The sequence below is a fragment of the Oryx dammah genome, unplaced genomic scaffold (genome assembly GCF_014754425.2).
Source record: "Oryx dammah isolate SB20612 unplaced genomic scaffold, SCBI_Odam_1.1 HiC_scaffold_10, whole genome shotgun sequence".
NCBI lineage: Eukaryota > Metazoa > Chordata > Mammalia > Artiodactyla > Bovidae > Oryx > Oryx dammah.
The window spans coordinates 59,930,673-59,944,336 of record NW_024070194.1 but is presented as its reverse complement, the minus strand read 5'-3'; the positions used below and the strand labels follow the sequence as shown (position 1 = coordinate 59,944,336).

The following is a 13,664-nucleotide window of genomic DNA, read 5'->3' as shown; positions in this document are numbered from 1 at the left end:
TTGAGAGTCCCTTGGACTGCAAGGAGATCCAACCAGTCCATTCTGAAGGAGATCAGCTCTGGGATTTCTTTGGAAGGAATGATGCTAAAGCTGAAACTCCAGTACTTTGACCACCTCATGCGAAGAGTTGACTCATTGGAAAAGACTCTGATGCTGGGAGGGATTGGGGGCAGGAGGAGAAGGGACGACCGAGGATGAGATGGCTGGATGGCATCATGGACTCGACGGACGTGAGTTTGAGTGAACTCCGGGAGTTGGCGATGGACAGGGAGGCCTGGCGTGCTGCAATTTATGGGGTCTCAAAGAGTCTGACAGGACTGAGGGACTGAACTGAACTGAACATTTTTTCACATATTGACCAAGATGATTACAAAAGTGTGTTTATAAAGAGGAGGTTTATGGGATATTAACATTGTTTCACATGTTGACCAAGATGATTACAAAAGTGTGTTTATTTTGTAAAAATTTCTTCAGTTGTACTCCTAGATTTGTGCACATTTCTTTATGTACTTAAGCTTAATAGAGTTCGTTTTAAAATTATATTTTAAGAGATTTCTTAAAGATATGAGTCTCTACATTTTGTAATTTAAATACTGAACAATTAAAATTTGAATGGCTTTTAAAATTTAAGCAATGAAAATTTAAAACTGAGGTATGAAAAAAAAAACTGAGGTATGTAGTACAATTTTAGAGATACCTTTTATTCTCACATCTTTTTTGTAAGTTCAACAGATGTTTTTGAAAAAGTGGATGTATGATTCACTTTGCTGTTCAGCAGAAACTAACATAGCATTGTAAATCAACCATGCTCCAATAAAAATTTTAAAAAACCAAATACATGCAAAACAACACACACACCATTGTTCTCAATATGCAAAAGCACAAACCATGTGGACACCACCAAAGAGGCTCAACATGAAGCACTTTAAATGAAATGCTGCAAGCTGATAAAATTAACATTCTTAATTATCTAAAGGGTTTCAACTTCTTAAACTATTTTCTAGTTGAATGCATTGTGGCTTCTTCTACCACCAATGTATGTCTGCTCTGCCGGGTTCTAACAAGCATTTGAACATTTCAGGCAACACAGTCCACCAAATTTCAGAGAAACAAAGTTAAAATTCACGTGGGCATTACTCATTAGGATGTACTATGAATGCAGAAACAAGACAATTGTGTTTCTTTGGCAGCTTAATATTTTTTGCCTCCCCTAAACCTTGTATCTTAGTTTTCTGAATGTTGAGCTCTAAGCCAACTTTTTCATTCTCCTCTTTCACTTTCATCAAGAGGCTCTTTAGTTCTTCATTTTCTGCCATAAGGGAGGTGTCATCTGCATATCTGAGGTTATTGATATTTCTCCTGGCAATCTGGATTCCAGCTTGTGCTTCTTCCAGCCCAGAGTTTCTCATGATGTACTCTGCATAGAAGTTAAATAAGCAGGATGACAATATACAGCCTTGACGTACTCCTTTTCTATTTGGAACCAGTCTGTTGTTCCATGTCCAGTTCTAACTGTTGCTTCCTGACCTGCATACAGATTTCTCAAGAGGCAAGTCAGGTGGTCTGGTATTCCCATCTCTTTCAGAATTTTCCACAGTTTATTGTGATCCACACAGTCAAAGGCTTTGGCATAGACAATAAAGCAGAAAGAGATGTTTTTATGGAACTCTCTCGCTTTTTTGATGATCCATCGGATGTTGGCAATTTGATCTCTGGTTCCTCTGCCTTTTCTAAAACCAGCTTGAACATCTGAAAGTTCACAGTTCACGTATTGCTGAAGCCTGGCTTGGAGAATTTTGAGCATTACTTTACTAGTGTGTGAGATGAGTGCAATTGTGTAGCAGATAGATGGGGAAACAGTGGAAACAGTGTCAGACTTTATTTTTCTGGGCTCCAAAATCACTGCAGATGGTGATTGCAGCCATGAAATTAAAAGACGCTTACTCCTTGGAAGGAAAGTTATGACCAACCTAGACAGCATATTCAAAAGCAGAGACATTACTTTGCCAACAAAGGTCCGTCTAGTCAAGGCTATGGTTTTTCCAGTGGTCATGTATGGATGTGAGAGTTGGACTATAAAGAAAGCCGAGTGCTGAAGAATTGATGCTTTTGAACTGTGGTGTTGGAGAAGACTCTTGAGAGTCCCTTGGACTGCAAGGAGATCCAACCAGTCCATCCTAAAGAAGATCAGTCCTGAGTGTTCACTGGAAGGACTGATGTTGAAACTGAAACTCCCAATACTTTGGCCTCCTGATGAGAAGAGCTGACTCAGTTGAAAAGACCCTGATGCTGGGAAAGATTGAGGGCAGGAGGAGAAGGGGACGACAGAGGATGAGATGGTTGGATGGCATTGACTCAATGGACATGGGTTGGTTGGACTCCAGGAGTTGGCGATGGACAGGGAGGCTGGCGTCCCGCAGTCCATGGGGTCACAAAAGAGTCAGACAGACTGAGCCACTGAACTAAACTGAATGGAAACCTTGTATCACATGGTATCAGATACAGGTGTTACAAATGAAGACAGAAACATATTAGCCATGTGGGTCATGCCCAACTTCCATTATGTACAGAAATGCTACAATACAAAAAAACTTTAACTTGTTAATTATTTTAAATCACACAACTATGACTTTCTCTAAAAAGTGTGTATAAACCATAGTATTTGATTAACCTTTTATTGCATTACATCAATGAGTTTCCCTCTGATTTGACATACTAAGTTTATCAGTGTTCATTAGGAACATACTTACATGCTTAGATGCTCAACAAAGCCTTTTAAATGCTTTTCAAACTTTAACTAATGCTCTAAATGATCTTGGCATAGCCTGTGCTTCATTGATATTACAGACCCATGAAACTAGGAATAAAATAATAGTCCCCAGGAACAGGGAGAAGGCAATGACAACCCACTCCAGTACTCTTGCCTGGAAAATCCCACGAGTGGAGGAGCCTCATAGGCTGCAGTCCATGGCACGACTGAGCGACTTCACTTTCACTTTTCACTTTCATGCATTGGAGGAGGAAATGACAGCCCACTCCAGTATTCTCGCCTGGAGAATCCCAGGGACGGGGGAGCCTGGTGGGCTGCTGTCTATGGGGTCGCACAGAGTCGGACACGACTGAAGCGACTTAGCAGCAGCAGCAGCCCCAGAAACAGCAATTATACTGTCACCAATACACACTGCACAAAGCCAACACATCCATAAATATTTAAGCAAGTCTTGTAAAATGTTTCTCATCTATTCTATCTGTATGCAACAGCCCAGCACAAAGAAGATCACTAAGCACTTGCCCACATGATAAAATCAACTACTTACATTAGAGAGCAGTTTTGCACTCCTCAGCCCACCTCCCTTCTCATGTAATCCTCTCTCTTTATTTTCTGGCCTCTAAATCCCATTAGCTGCCTGAACAGGGTGAAGTAAAATATACTTAGAAATTTAGGATCAAATTTAAAACTGCCACCTAGGCTCCTGTCACGTGCAAATCCTGGCAACTCTCTCACAAAGGTGTCCTGACATAGGGGTCTGACTGGGCATCCCGATGGCCAAACACCAGCCAGGGGTCCAAGAATTCCTAGACACCATGTTAACCCCCTTGGCTTGGCTTGAACCTATTCTTCTTTTTCTTCTTCCATATTTTCTCTGGGCTATTTCAACCCACCTCTATTTCTAACCTTGTCTTCTGGACACAAATGCTATCAAATTGTTTTCCAAAGACACATTTCACAGGATGATTTCATTCCACACAGCTTTCATTTCAATACAATGAAGCAGCACAATGCATACACGATTTAACAATGCCCTTTAGTATTTCATGAATGTTCAGTGGGGTTTTTTTTTTCCTTTGTGAAATTTGGAACAAAATATTAATGAAACTTCAGAAAAACCAATTAAAGTCTTACCTTTGGTTTTAAATTAACTAATCAATCAAGTAGCTCTGTTTTAGAGGAGAGAACTTCTGAGTAGGTAGTACAGGATTGAGGAGTGTGGGCTCTGAAGCCTGACAACCGGGGTTTTAATCTGCACTGTGCTAGGAACCAAATGTGACTTCAGGCAAATCACTCAGCACCACATGGAGACTCAGTTGGCTCATCTGTACAATGGGGACCATGGGACATACCTGAGAGGGTTGTTGCACAGGTCTCACACTTGCATCCAGGAAAGCATTCGTAACAGTGCCTGGCAAGGAGTAAGCACGCAAAACACATTAGCCTTTATTGATATGTTGACCTGGAAGAAATATGAAGAAGAGCATAACTGTATATTCTCAGGGATAAAACTTACCACTTTTCTCCAGAATCATCTTTCAAATTAATCTATACCCAAGACAATAATTATCACGATGAACCTGTGATTAAGTCTCAAGGCAGCATATATTCAGAGAACAAAGTACAAGGTAACTGTTTTGCGAGAGCTTTGTGAAACGGTAATATGCATATAGAATGTCGAAGCAAACTGTAGTAGCAGTTTCACTTTTAATCTTTCTCATTTTTTTTAAAATGTGCAACAACAACACAGTTGTAAAATAAAGCTTTCTCCTTTTCCGAATATATAGGGCATTTTGCAGGTATATTCTATTCTCTATTAAATTCTAAAACTTTAGTAGAAAAATACTCTTACAATAGTGTCACACAAAGACTTTAGGACACATTTCTGAGTTTACCAACGTCAGGGTTAGTCAGGCTAAGCTAAATTCTGGGATGATTTGTTGACAGAGAGCAGACAAATGCTGCACAATTCAACACTGCGGGGGGCGGGGCGGGGGCGCGGGGACAAACACCTGGAGCGTCTTAGGCCGACGTACAGCTTGAACTTGACATTACGTGCTTTCAGGCAACCTCCGACACAGTAAGGGTCCTGCAGCGGAACGCCGGCCGCCAGGCCGCGCGGGAGCCGGGGCGGCGGGTTCGAGGCCGGGACGCGGCGGCCGCCCCGCCTCAGCGCGCGCTCACGGACGGCGCTCACGGGCGGGGCTCGAGCCGAGCGGCCCGGGTGAGCGGGGGAGGGCCGGAGTCTAGGAACTAAGGGCGTGTAAGTGGGAGGACGCGGGGGCTTTAAGGCGCGGGACGCCCACGCCCGGCTCGCGGCGGGCAGGAAGCGCCCACCTGGCCGCACGGGGAGCGAGGCGGTTGGAGGAGGGGCCCCTGCGCGCCCGGAAGCTGAAGAACGCCCCACCTCCGCCTGCCCGCGGACCGCGAAGTCAGACCCGCGGTTGTTCTTCTCCGGCTCTGAAAATCCAGCTCAGCGTAGCCCAGAGGCCTCAACCCCATGATTTGTGCAAAACTGCCGGCGACAATCTTGTAAAATAGAAGAGCGTCCCTGGGTGGGCTCGAACCACCAACCTTTCGGTTAACAGCCGAACGCGCTAACCGATTGCGCCACAGAGACTCCGATGCGGTTAGCGCCTCCAGCCATAACCTTTATGAAGAATAATAAAGGCAGCGCGTGAATGTTTCTTTTCTGCTTACTGATTCCTCTCATTAAAATCCGATTTTTCCAGTTAGCATTTCTAACCCTTTAATTCTATTTTCTACCTTTAAGCATACTGTAAAATTATAAAATACAGCAAGATCGAGCAGAATTTCATATTGCAAGAGTGTTAAAATACTGCTGATACTCCCCACCCGCCTCCCGTTTGGAACGTTTTGTTTCGGGGAGTTAACTATTTATTATGTTTGCTTTATAGGGAAATACAAAGTTTAATCTTATGAGATGAGAAACTTTCCTTTTGTTTCAAACTCTATCCGGTGCTTTGTTCACTAATCTTCATAATTTTCTTGTGTAGCATTCCCAAGGTCATCTGAATTGTATCTGCCTTCTTCATTTTTATATTCAGGTATTATTAAAATAATCCGTATATACAATTCCCATTTGTTGTGTACTAATCTCTAAATGCAGTTACTCATCACTTACATTTTGTTACTGGAAAAAGACATTGGGGAAAAGCTACAGCATTATTCTTTAATCTCTGTACACTGTAGTTAATTGCTAAATTCACTCCCGAGTCTCCCTGAAATTAGCCTGTACACCTACATTTGAACTATGCCACTGAAAACATACATTTCACAGGATATTTACAACCCAATTTGAGGAAAGAGAAAAAAAAGTATGATTTATGACTAACGCCTGAAAATCCCTAACACAGAAACACCTGTGGCAAACATTACACCCCTGTAAATACACTATATGAAAATCTTACCCTTTGTGTGACTATGTCCTGAAGCCTTTTGAGATAATCTTCAAAACCCTAGACACTTCCCCCCCTTCCCCTCTCAGAGAATTGCTACTTTCCACTTGACAAATCTATATTTAAAATTTTAAGTCATTAAATTGCTGTCTAGAATCCCTTGAGGAAGAATTCATATCTTGATTTATAGAAGTTGTATGTGATGTGCCTTAGTCCAATCAACATTCTGAGTTCCTGTGGCTTGATAAGACAACTTGAATTGGCTTTGGAACCTATTAGTGAAGTTCCTTGAAAGCACTGAGATATCAAACAGCTGTGGATTCATACCAAGCTGTACCACTCTGCCCTCAAAAAAAAAAAAAGCTTTTAGAAATGCATTTGAAATTTTTGAATTTAAAAAAAATCCAGGAAGTACTTATAAAGAATATATAATGAGTCTGCTTTCATTATATGAAGCTACATCCATACTTAAATGTTTTATGTACCTGTTAATGTGAGCAAAAACTATGAGACACTGGTTTTTCTTCTCTGAATACCAAAATGAGTATTCTCTCCTTTACTATTGTGCTTGTTACTGTTCAGTTAGAACAGACTGCAACTAGTACCTCACCACCCTTTCATTCAATATTTACTCTGCCGCTTGAAATATTAGGAACAGTTCTATTCATGAGATTATCTAAAGCTCCAATCTCTTTTCCTCACTGTAGTCGTCATGCTAACATTTTAACTTCGAAAAAGAGAGATGCTGAAAAAATTGATGAGAAAAAAATAAATAATTGGCTCATCATACACTACTTATTTAATTAGCTCATTGTATGCTAACATTTTTTTCTATGTGAGGATAGTTGTTTAAAATTTAGTCTTCAAGCCTAGTTCTGTGGTTGTTAATATTTTCATTAGCTTTGCCATTTTGTCTATTTGTAAATTCTTCAAAAGAACATATATTAAATGGAATATGAACATTTCACTCCCATGATGTATATCAAATGTAACTTTTATGCAAAATGCCCATTTACAAAAATAAGTCCATGTGTTGTCATCTAAATCTTTCTGATTATCTCATTTTAGGCCTTAATATCTATGCCCAGTTTTTAAAGCCAAATTAAGTCCACTGGATTAACTTCAGAAACACACACCATTTTTCCTTAAATTTCAGGATAACCCACAACAAATGATTCTTACAGCTTCATTAATACTTAGGTCTTTATAACTGCTAGAAGTACAAAGGACTGGGCAATTTGCCCCCTTTTTGTATATCATATACAATGAACTGCAACTTTAACTCTTCCAAGAATGTGCCCTATCAAAAGAAGCTGACCTCTGCAGATTAATGGGCCTTTATATTTTATTTCCATCTCAGAGAGGAAAAAAGAGAGAAAAAGAACATCTTGCGAATGGAATCCACCTGTCTTGACATACAAGGCAAGATGGCCCACACTGATTTATAGATCTTCCTGGTATCATGATTCCAGCGCTCTCAGAAGCCATGCCTCCAATTTCAAACCAACAGAAGACGCAACCCACAGGATTTTCATGAACACAATTGTGTATGACCTTAATTCTTTTCAATTCTTGTATTTCAAAAAGACAGTGACTGAGTTGCTAAAAATGAAAAATCTTACGGCAAAAACCACTACAATATTGTAGAGTAATTAGTCTCCAATTAAAATAAATAAATTTTTAAAAATTAGGAAAAAAGAAAAATCCAGTTGGTTAAAATTTAAAAAGAAATCCAGGGAGTTAGAGAAATCACCTCAATAGGGAGAGGATTGGGACACAAGGAAATCAGTTAAAAGAGAATGTTGAACCAGGAGTCTCAAAAGCAAGTAAAGAACTATGAGACCCACTTTCAAAACTAACTGAAGTCACATTTTAAAACTGCTATGTAGTAAAAGGGAGTCAGACCAAAGCCCTGGGAATAGCCTCCTCCTTGTGGCTACTATCCTAGTAAATGGACTTTGAAACCTTGAATTAAAGTCAACTGAATCACTGAGAAGATTGTAGCTGGTAAAGAGCTGGTATGTAATGAACTGTTCACTCAATAAAACATTGACCATAACATCGTTAGAGTTCCCAAAGGCATATAAACATTATATAGGTCATTTTTTTTATTAAAAAAGAAAGCACAAGCAAGCTCAAATAAATCCATATTTGAAAGATTTGACAATAATTACAAAATGATTCATCCTAGAATATTGTAAATAACAAGTGCTCATATATTTATTTAAAGTATGATCCCACCAAAAGAATGTTCTTCAAATATGAGATATCACAAATAAAGTGCAAGCTCAGTGTTTATGAGATATGGTAAAAGAGTTTTTTCCCTGCTGTGGCCCTTAAAGGACACTACCACTCTTCTAGAAGCTCAGTTGAAATCCTAGTATCATCCAAGTTCCTTATCTTTTATTTTTCACCTTGGATCATTTAGAAAGTCATAGATTCTACCTTTGCAACATCTCTCAACTTTGACTTTGTCTCCACTTTTCCCCCACCATTTTCACTGCTTAAAATTCACACAGTATACTCCATGTTCCTATTTCCCTACATAGAACTTAAGCTCCAATAAATGGATACTACTGTTATACCCATTTTATGGGTGAAGAAACTAAGGCTTATAATGGTTTTAAATTTAAGTCCTAAATTTATTTAAACTTTAGATAACTTGCCCAAGGTACCACCTGTTGTTCCTTTTGTTGTACTTTTGTTTTTCTTCTCATGCCTGTTCTTAGAATACCCTTCCTTTGTCATCTTGCCTTTTAAAGCCTATTTCTCCTTCAAGCTCACATAGTGGTCTCATCCTATGAAACCTTTCTTGATCCCTCCAACTAGATATAATCTTTCCTTCTTGTAACCATCTATTGCTTTTTCCTTGGCCAAACCTTGTATTATATTGGCAGCCATCTCTGTACCTATTTAAACCACTTCTAACTTGTGTACATACCTAGAGCTCAGAAATGTTATGAGCTCTAGGCATGTTATGACTTAATGTTATGACTTAATATTAAGTCAAGTTAAGCATAACTTGACTTAGTTATGCTAAATGTATTGAACAATTGAAAAATGAAAGTTATATTCAATACTGTTGTAAAATATTAGTAGAGTTCACAGATTCCTACTATGAAGCTGACTAAAAAATTTAGTACCAGATTATCAAGGGAAACAATAGTAACCCCAAGTTGATCAAAGATGAGACTAATAAAAGTTCAAATCGACTGTTTCTAAAAAAATTTTAAATTTTTTAAAAGTTTAAAATACTGCTATTCCTAAAGGTGATTTTGGTACTGCTAAGGCTGAAGTGCTTTTCTAGATTTATTCATTTAACAAATACACATATAAGACTTTGTTTCAGACACTGTTCCAAGTCCTTTACAAATGTTTCCCTGTTTAAATTTTACAGTGACCTAGTTAAGTAACTTCCACTATTATCATCCCTGTTTTACAGGTAGAGAAACTAGAGTTAAATAACGAACCCAAAATCACAGTCAGTGACAGAGCCAGGATTCAAATCTGGGCATGTTACTCCAGACACTTAAAAAAAAATTATGCTTATTTATTTCAATATTTATTTATTTTTGGCTGCCAAGTGTGGACTTAGTTGCCTTCAGGGCATGTGGGATCTTAGTTCCTCAGTCAAGGACTGAACCATTTGTTCCCTACATTGGAAGGTAGATTCTTAACCACTGGGCCACCAGGGAAGCCTCCAGACTACTTTCTTAACTGCTAGGCTATCCTGCCTCTTTTGTTGTTTTGTTTTTGAGAACTGTACATTAGACATGTTTTTAAACAATTTGGAGACTTTAAAAATCTTCCACTAGTTTAAAGTTGTTGTTTTTTTTAACATGATTTCAGACACAAAAGTTGCAAGAATAGTACAAATAATTTAACCAAATGTCACAAATGTTATTACCTTACCACACTGTAACTTTTTCTCTTTCTCTCAATATTTAACTTTTTCTGATTTGTTTAATAGTAAATTGCAGATGTGATAGCCATTAAATACTTTGGGGTGTTTCCTAAAGTGAAGGAATTTTATTACATAACCACAGAATCATGATCAAAATTAGAATCTTAACATTGATACAGCATTATGAGGATTAGGACTTAATCTGTAGATCTTATTCCGATTTCACCAGTTGTTTCAGTCAGGTCCCTTATTGCAAAACATAATCCAAGATCATGATTTGCATGTGACTGTCCTGTCTTTCAGTCTTTTAAAATCTGTAACAGTTCCTGAATCTATCTGTTTGTCTCTTACATACCATGACTTGGACATTTCAGCAGCATACAGGCCAGTTATGTTCTAAAATGTCCTTAAATGTCAGATTGTCTGGTGTTTCCCTCATAAACAGATTCAGGTTGGGTGCTTTTGCTCCCTCTAACACATTTAATAAATTGGATGCTGTAACATCAATCTGAAACAATGGTAAAATGGAAAAAAAAAAAAAAAATGAGACTAGAACAAGCCCAGAGAGATAGGTGACAATGACCTTGAGTTTGGCAGAACAGACCTCAGTATTCCTCAACATCATACAATGTGAATAATCTCATTTATTTAAACAGAAATATTCTTGAGATAATAATTTAAATTTTTATTTTAAAATCCCCAAACTATCCCTTCTTTGTTTCAATTTTATATTCACTAAATCACTCTGACGGACACTTCATCTCCTGAGAAATAGCTGCCAGAAAGGGGAATAACCATTGCCTATGGTTTTGGGGGTGGGATGGAGCCCTCAGTGACTCATCATTGAATTTTGTGGTTCAAAAATAAAATCCTTTATCACTTGGTTATAAGGAATGAAATCTTCCTCACCTGTTAACCTCTTGGTGAACAGATGCATATGCATTTCTGAAGCTGTGAAGTAAGACTCACAGGGAGCTGCTGGGGTTATCAGGGTTTGAACAAGGGTGCCTTTTGTCCTGGATTGGCTGCCACAGAAGTTTGTACTAGTCTTCAGAGAAACAGAAGCAATAGGAGACACATACAAATAGAAAAAGAGATTTTATTCTGAAATGTTCTCTCCTGAGGTTATGAAAGCTGAGAACTACGACCTGCCATCTAGAAGCAGGAGGTCCAATCCAAGCCCAAAGGCCTGGGAACCAGAGGAACCAGTGGCGTAAGCCCCATCCTGCCCAAGAAAAGGAGTACCAGAGTCTGAGGGCAGAATAAGATGGATGTCCCAGTTCAAACAGAAAGGTCCTTTCTCTGCCTTTTGTTTTACTAGGGCCCCCAGTGGATTGGATGATACCCACCCACATTGGCCAGCGGGATCTTCTTTGCTCAGTCTATTGATTTAAATGCTAATCCCTTCTAGAAACACTCTCACAGACACTCCCCAAAATAACATTTTACCAGCAATTTGGGCATCCTTTGGTCAAGGCAAGTTGACACATAAAATTAACCATCACAAAGTTCTTAAGCATAATCAATAAAACACATGGAGCAGAGATTTTTCAAGGATTTAGCACTATCTAAAAAAAAATCCTCTCATAGATAATAGGGGATCCCTGAACAATTCAACAAGGGATCTCTACAGAAACCTTGTGCCATGGCCCTCCTTTGTCAAGACCAGGAAAGAGGTTGTGATCTATTTTACTCAGGGGGAAAAAAATCCAACTTTCTTTATGAGCTACAGAACCAAATACAACTGTCTATGTCAATCCAAGAGGATTATTTCTTTCCTCAGCATCAAAGTTTCACCTTGCTACCACAGAATTTTTTCCTTGGAAATATTTTTAAACTTTTTTTTCCCTTTAAGATTTTCAATAACAGAAATACAAAATCAAGAGGTTCTATTGCCTAAAGAAGAGATTTTTCATTTCTAAGAATCCTTACACTTAGAGACCTTTTAAACTGTTTGTCTAATTTTACAAGGTATAACAACAAAAAAAACACTTTTTAAACTTAATAACTTGAAGGCTTTTGCTAGAAGTTGAACACTAGGTTCTCAATTAATATTCAGCATTCTAACAATAAGAAATTGAATGTCTCAATTCATAATTGACTTTTTAACTGCTTCATAGAATACACGAGAGATTGCCAAAGCCCATTATCATCAACATAAAAGTAGAATTATATAAAAGGCTCATGTAGGTGAGCATTTAAATTTAGATTTATGCATATACAGTACTTCCCAAGTGGCTCAGGGCTTCCCTGCTGGCTCAGCAGTAAAAGAATCTGCCTGTCATGCAGGAGACACAGGTTCCATCCCTGGGTTGGGAAGATCCTCTGGAGAAGGAAATAACAACTCATTCCAGTATTCTTGCCTGGAGAATCCCATGGACAGAGGAGCCTGGAGGATTCCAGTCCATGGGGTTGCGAAGAGTCGGACACGACTGAGCGACTAACACAACACAACAACAACCAGTGTTCTTGCCTGGAGAATTATCATGGACAGAGAAGCCTGGTGGTCCATGGACTCGCAAAAGAGTTGGACATGACTTAGGATCTAAACAACATATACACTACTATGTATAAAATGGATAACTAATGAGAACCTACTATATAGCACAGGAAACTCTACTCAATGCTCTGTGGTGAACCAAATGGGAGGGAAATCTAAAAAGGAAGGGCTATATGTATACGTATAACTGATTCACTTTACTGTATAGCAGAAACTAATACAACATTGTAAAGCAACTATGTGTGTGCTCAGTCACCCAGCTGTGTCCAACTCTTTGCATCTCCATGGACTTTGTAGTCCTCCGTGTTCCTCTGTCCATGAGATTTCCCAGAAAAAAAATTCCTCCTCCAGGGAATCTTTCCATCCCAGGGACTGAAAGATCCTGCATTGGCAGGTGGATTCTTTAGCACTGAGCCACCTGGGCAGCCAGCAGCTATACACCAGTAAATATTTAAATAAGTAAATAAGTTTAGACTTATGCATGTAATTTAGTTATTTTTAGATGACAGACTTTGATGCAAAGACTTCTTTTTCAAAAAGGTATGAAAGAAAATCCAGACTGATGTCTCTTGAATTATCAAGTAATTTGGGAATAAGAAGGTCTTCAACACAGTTCACTTTACGGTTTTGGAACTAGAATTATGATACTAGTATAAGGACAGACATAGAGATTAAAGGAATAAAACTGAAAGCCCAGATATCTGTAACTAACTGAAACTCAACAAGTAGGCCAAGACAATTTAGTAGGGAAAGAATAGTTTTCAACAAATTGTTCTGGGACAACTACACATCCACATACAAAAGAATGAAGTTGAATCCCTAACACACATCACATACAAAAATGAAATCAAAATGAATCAAAGAGCTAAATGTAAGAACTAAAATCATAAAACTACTAGAAAAGATCATAGGCCTTAAATTCCATGCCTTGGATTAGGCAACAATTTCTTTAAAAAAAAAAAATACAAGCACAAAAAAGAAAAAAAATAGATAAATTGCATGTCATCAAAATTTTAAAATGTCATCAAAATTAAAAACTTTTTGTGCTTTCAAGTTCCCTATCAAGAAAGT

General features: G+C 38.5%; 1 non-coding gene across 1 annotated transcript; it reads right to left on the bottom strand.

Moving 5' to 3' along the window:
• Positions 1-5,316: 5,316 nt before the first annotated feature.
• Positions 5,317-5,390, bottom strand: TRNAN-GUU. Its single transcript has one exon. It is a non-coding gene; the product is annotated as a tRNA-Asn (tRNA).
• Positions 5,391-13,664: the final 8,274 nt, after the last annotated feature.